At 35.3% G+C, this 6,966-nt stretch overlaps 1 pseudogene; it reads left to right on the top strand.

Moving 5' to 3' along the window:
- The first annotated feature begins 2,993 nt into the window (after positions 1-2,993).
- On the top strand, positions 2,994-3,473 carry LOC105467619 (large ribosomal subunit protein uL23-like; annotated as a pseudogene).
- The last annotated feature ends 3,493 nt before the right edge of the window (positions 3,474-6,966 follow it).

The following is a 6,966-nucleotide window of genomic DNA, read 5'->3' as shown; positions in this document are numbered from 1 at the left end:
AATTTATAGGACTATATTAAGCAAATCAAAGTACTTCAAAACAGAACTCCAAAGCTGTTAATGTTGTTTGCCCAACACATTCCCTACAGGAAGGACTTTGCAAAAATATATTCATTATGGAATGTAGTTTCTGTTTAAATAAGCAAAGTTAAAAGGAACTAAGCAATTGGCCAGGTTCAAAACTTATAGCTTCTATTGAGTCTTAGTGTGGCAAAAATCCAAAGGAAGGAGACAAGGGCGTGGCATTTATCCAAGAACCATTTGCTGTGGAAAGGTGGCTTGTTGTAACTTTATCTTCTAAACTTAATCAGCTCATCACAAATATTGCTTCTTCTTATCATTTTTTCTGGTATATTAGACATTTTTTAGAAAGATAAAATATCAACTATATTAAAAACAATTTTAGAGGATAAAATTGAATCGTGTATAATATTTTTAATCAAATTATTATTTTTAAAATTTTATATTCAGAGGCTACAGGCACATGTTTATTATATGGGTCTATCACATCATGGTGGGCAGGTCTCTAGTGTAACCCACATCCAAATAGTGAACTTTGTACTTGGCAGGTAATTTTTCAACTCTTAACCCCCTCCTATCCTTTTCCCTTTGAAGTTCCCAATGTATATTATTTCCATCTTTATGTCCATAGGTATCCTTTGTTTAGCTCTGATATGTAAGTGAGAACATGTAGTATTTGATTTTCTGTTTGGGAGTTACTTTACTCAGAATAGAATAGTGGCCTGCTGCTGCATTTATTTTACTGCAGAGGACATGATTTTATTCCTTTTTATGACTGCATAATATTTCATGGTATATACGTACCACTTTTTTTTTATCCAATCAACCACTAATGGACACTTAGATTGGTTTCATGACATTGCTATTGTGAACAGTGCTGTGATAAACATAAGAGTACATTTATCTTTTTTTAATGTAATTATTTCTTTTGTTTGGGTAGATATCCAGTAATGGGATTGCTGGGTTGAATGGTAGTTCTATTTTTAGATATTTGAAAAATCTCTATACAATTTTCCATAGAGGTTGTAATTTGCAATCCCAGGAGTGTAAAAAAGTTCTATTCTATCTAAGTCCATGCCAACATCTGTTGTTTTTGACTTTTTAATGATAGCCATTCCGAATAGTGTTAGAATGTATCTCATCATGGTTTTAATTTGCATCTCTCTGATGATTATTTATGTTGAGTATTTTTTCATGTGTCTGTTGCCCACAGTATGTCTTCTTTTGAAAAATATCTGTTCATGTCCTTTGCCTAGTTTTTAATTGAGTTGTTTGTTTTCTTTATGTTGAGCTGTTTGAGTTCCTCATAGAATCTTAATACTAGACTTTTGCTAGAGGCATAATTTGCAAATACTTTCTTCCATTCTGTAGGTTGTTTGCTTATACTATTGATTATTTCTTTTACTCTCCAGAAGCTTTTTAGTTTAAAACCCTTTTTTTTGTTTTGATTTGTTGCATTTGCTTTTGGGGTCTTTGTCATCAATTATTTGCTTAGGCCAATCCAGAAGAGTCTTTCCTAGGTTTTCTTCTAGGACTTTTATAGTTTCAGGGTCTTACGGTTAAGTCTTTATCCATCCTGGGTTAATTTTTAATGAGGAAATGCTTTTGTGTAGGATGAGAGATGAGGGTGTCCAATTTCATTCTTCTGCATATGGCTAGCTAATTTTCCCAGCACCATTTACTGAATAGGTTGTCCTCTTCCCATTGTCTATTTTTGTTGATTTTTGTCAAAGATCTGTTGATTTAGGGTATGCAGCTTTATTTCCGGGTCCTCTATTCTGTTTCATTGTTCTGTATGTCTAGTTTTGTTATGAGTATAATGCTGTTGTATTTACTATAGCCTTGTATTATAATTTGAGGTCAGGTAATTAGATGCCTCTGGATTTGTTCTAATTGCTGAGGATTGTTTTGGCTTTGAGCTGTAGAACTGTTTTTTCTAATTCTATGAAACATTACATTGGTAATTTTATAGAAATTGCATTGAATCTGTAGATGGCTTTGTGCTTTATGGTCACTTTAACAATATTGAGTCTTGCAATCTGTGAGCATGGTGTGTTTTTGTATTTGTTCATGTCATCTACAATTTCTTTTATAAGTGTTTTGTAGTTCTCCTTGTAGAGATATTTCACTTCCTTGGTTAAATGTATGTCTAGGTATTTTATATTTTTAGAGGCTGTTAAAATTGGGATTGAGTTCTTAGTTTGATTCTCAGCTTAAATGTAACTGGTGTTTACAAATGTTTCAGATTTTTGTATGTTGATTTTGCGTCCTGAAATTTTACTGAAATCGTTTATTAAGTCTAGGAGTCTTCGGAGAAGTCTTTAGTGTTTTCTAAGTATACAATTATATCATCAGCAAAAAAAGGTAAATTGAGTCCCTCTTTTACAATTTGGATGCCTTTTATTAAGAAAAATTATTTTTATTATTTTTCATATTTCCTCATTCTGTAAATGTGAAAATCTATTTTAAGTAGTCAATATATTAATAAAAATAAGTTTCATGCACTAAAATATTTTATTCTAACCGATTTTCATGTTGTTTTACATAATCACATTTGTTTGCTTCATATTAGTTCATCACATGTTATAAAATGTAGCTATAAAAAACAGTTATGAAAGATAGACATTTCCTCACTTTTAGACAGTTAAAATGGTATCATTTGTTTTACTAGTTTTGGCATAGTAAATAATATGGTCTGAATATTTGTACCCCTCCCCAAATTTGATGGAAATCCAATCACTAATGTAATGGTACCAGGAAGCAGAACCTTTGGGAAGTATTTAGGTCATGAAGTCAGAGCTCTCATAAATGAAATTACTGCCCTTGTAAAAGATATCCCAGAATGAACCATCTATTTATGAGATGGGCCCTTACTGGGCACTGAATCTGCCAGTGCTTTGATTTTGGGCTAACCCTAGAATGGTGAAATATAAGAGTGGCTTATAAGATACCCAATCCAGCCTTTTCACGAGATGGCGCCGAAATTGAAGAAGGAAGCTCTTGCCCCTTCTAAAGTCGAAGCCAAAGCGAAGGCTTTAAAGGCCAAGAAGGCAATGTTCAAAGGTGTCCACAGCCACACAAAAAAAGAAGATCCTCGCGTCACCCACTTTCCGGCGGCCCAAGACACTGCGACTCCGGAGGCAGCCCAAATATCCTCGGAAGAGCGCCCCCTCCCGGAGAAACAAGCTTGACCACTATGCTATCCTCAACTTGCCGCTGATCACTGAGTCTGCCGTGAAGATAGAAGACAACAGCACACTTGTGTTCATTGTGGATGTTAAAGCCAACAAGCACCAGATCAAACAGGCTGTGAGGAAGCTCTGTGACATTGATGTGGCCAAGGTCAACACCCTGATTCGGCCTGATGGAGAGAAGAACGCATATGTTCAACTGGCTCCTGATTACCATGCTTTGGATGTTGCCAACAAAATTGGGATCATCTAAACTGAGTCCAGCTGCCTAATTCTAAATACATATATATATATATATATATATCTTTTCACCATTAAAAAAAATGATACTCAGTCCATGACATTTTCTTACAACTGCCTAAACAAACTATGAACAAACAACAACAACAAAAATCAGTATTGAAAAAGGGAGGTGGTGCTGTAACAAATACCTAAAATGTGAAAAGTCTTTGGAACTGGGTAATGTGTAGAGACTGGATGAGTTTTGAAGTGCAGTTTAGAAAAAGTTTATGTTGCTATGAACAGACTGTTAAGAGTGATACTAGTGAGGGCTCAGATAGAAAGCCTCAATTTTCAGAGAATACCTAAGTAATCCCGAACAGAATGTTATTATAAACATGAAGGATAAAGGCCATTATGATGAAGTCTCAGACAAAAATGAGAAATGTGTTATTAGAAACACAAATAAGAAAAGGAAATTCTTATTATAATGTGGCAAAGAACTTAGCTATATTCTGTTTGTGTCCTAGTGTTCTGTGGAAGGTAGAACTTGTGAGTAATGAAATTAGATATTTAGCTGAAGCTATTTCTTAGTAAAGTCTTGAAAGTGAAGCTTGACTTCTCTTGAGTGCTTAAAGTAAAATGCTAAAAGAATATAATGCTTAAATGTTACATTTTTAATCCAAAGGGAAGCAGAGCTTAGCATTTTGGAAAGCTCTCAATTTATCCACATAAGAAAACTATGAGAAATCTTTTTCAAAAGACAACAAGGATGTTTCCAAGCTACTATTTAATAAGATGAATTCTGTGAATTTTCCATGTCAACAGAAGCCGGGTGCTATTCATAAATACGACAGAAGAATGAGCCCAAAAGCATTTTGGAGATTATTAGAGCTGACCTTTGCATCACAGGCCCAGAGTACAAGGGCCTAGGGGATAGAATAATTTCAATGCTTTGCTCCTGACATTCCAGGGCAGCACTCTTCAGTCACACCAAGTGTGGCTCCAGTGGGCCGAGGTGTGGAGAGGGCTTTGGTGGCTGTCCTTTCAGAGGGCACAGATGGTAAATCTCTGCAGCATACATGCAGTGCCATCTCTGATGACACACAGAGTATATTAGCAGCGGGACCATGGCTATCTACATCTATATTTTGAAAGATGGAGGCTGCCATAGCCTTGGGTGCGTTAGCTAGACAGAGGCACCTCGATGTCAGGACAGAGTTCCAACTAATGGAGTGCCTAGTGTTATGAAGATTCCAAGATCCTGTTTTTCTTTCACAACACCAAACATATATTTTAAAAAATTATCTACTGTCGAGGCAGCAGCGAGGAAAAATGCTTATTGTTCTACAGTGTGATGTAAAGCAGTGATGAGAGCTGCCTACATTCTCTCTGGTACAGTCAGCACCTGTTGAAGTCCTATTGATTTTAATTCAAACCTCCCCAAGGTGGTGGGGCAGTGCCCCCTCATGCCTTCTCTGTCCCTCTGTCAATAATTTGAAATGTCAACCGTTAGGAAGGATAAGAGTTTGCAACTTTCATTATGAACCCTCAGGAAAAACTACCTAACACAGTATGTCTGTCTGTGTGTGTGTGTGTGCGCGCGTGCGCCTACATGGCTGCATAAAACCTATGTAAGTATTTGTACGTACATAACACAAACTTTCAGCTCTTATTCTCATTTGCAGTTCACTGTATCAAGAAACAGTTACAGACTATGGAGCTGTGACAACAAGTGACTAGAATTCACTGTGAACCAATCTCAAAAGAACGCCATTAAAATGGGCTGTTTGAAGTTAGGTTGCATTTATTATTTAGAAGACTTAGTCCTCCGTAACTAACAACCATTATGCAAAGTCCCAAGAAAGAAATGCAAGAGGGAAGGCCAGAAAAATGCCTATATTCTTTATTAGTTTAGTGGGCTTTGTCTACAAAATTCAGTTTAGTTTTCTACTGGACTAAGTTAGACTATCTAGAAATATGAGAGATCTGCTTATTTGGTTACAGGTAGACCTACATCCTGAATTAAAGGCAGTCTTGGTGTTTTGCCTTTAGGCCATCATTCCAGTCTTGACTCTTTAACTCTAATTTTCCTGTTCATATTGAAGAAATGACGGTTCCCCTGTAGTATTAAAACTGACATCATTATTAAAGCATGAACCATAAGAGATATTCTGAGAGTTTTTTCTTTTAAAGAAATGAAAATGTGAAATTACTGTAGTTATATTATTCCATTAATATCAGTGTTAGAAAAGCATTGAGCAGGCTAGTGAGAACATAGATTTAAAAGAGAAGATCATTTCTTAATGTTAAAAAGAAGAGGCCAGGTCTTAATAATACATCCAAAATCAATAATTGAAATGACCTATTCCAAAATATGCTGTGCTCAAAACAGCAGCCTTTTATTTAAGAAGATGATCTCCTTATTTCAAAAAGTATGATGCTGCTCCATCTTTCTGCATTTCCCTAATAAGTCACAATAATGTGATGCTTATGTTACTGTTCAAAACATTTTTTCAGTTTTTATGGAAAGCTTTGATGTTCCAAATAAATCTCATTATACAGTAGATCAAAGAGGACAATGCCTTTCACCAAAGAAGTATAACACACCAATTAGCTTTTCATCTATTGGAAGTTATATATATTTTTTTCCTTCAATAAGTTCTATCAGTGCCTACAATGTGCCCAGAATATGTGATAAGACTATGTAGGTGTGTTTTCAGTGACAGGAGAATAGATCCGGGATAGGTAAAATGTGCTGAGAACAAAGGGTATTAAAGTTCTATCATTATCGTAAAATGCTTTGTATTATTAATAATACTAATACTAATGCCTATTATTAAATAGCTATTTTATTCTATGATTTCTTCCTCTTGAAAAGATCTCATAAACTAAGACAAAATGTTAAGTGAATTACAGAGAGAACTATTCTATTTCTTGCATAAATGAAGCTGAAAATCTAAGTTTAAAAGACTCGATTTCAGCTTAGAAGGGAGCACCAACAGCTATGCATCACTTTAGGTTGTTTAAACAGAGTGCCAGCCAGGAGCATTCTGTAATGCATCAGCAACCTGCCCTCTGTCAGAGGGTTCTGACGGTTGTGGGAGCTGTATGCGCATCTACAAAGCTGAATTTCACTCCCCAAGCACTTGGAATCTGCTTAAGTATCGCATTATTTTTGACTGAGTTCTGATGAAAGTTTCCTTTCTGTGATTTTATGATCTGCATCAAAGTTAAAGTCATGATTGCAAGTCTTATTTTAGATCTACTGTCACCTGGAGAACATAATTCCCTTGGGATACTAGAAGAATTTTAAAAATTTACTAATGCTCATGTGTCTCCCATGTTGCCTAAAAAGTTCTACACTGCTTTACCTTATATGATAATCTGATACTCAAAGGAATCTCATGGCACACAAACTTCAAATCTGTTTCTTAGATAAATTATACTCCTTTATTCCAACTGAACTCACCTACTAGATTTGTGCAAATTTATTTGTTTTGTAATAAGTATCTCAAAAAAATTAGCTGAATTC

The sequence above is a fragment of the Macaca nemestrina genome, chromosome 7, assembly GCF_043159975.1.
Source record: "Macaca nemestrina isolate mMacNem1 chromosome 7, mMacNem.hap1, whole genome shotgun sequence".
NCBI lineage: Eukaryota > Metazoa > Chordata > Mammalia > Primates > Cercopithecidae > Macaca > Macaca nemestrina.
Note: the sequence above shows the minus strand (reverse complement) of the source record. Positions and strands in the feature narration are given on the sequence as shown.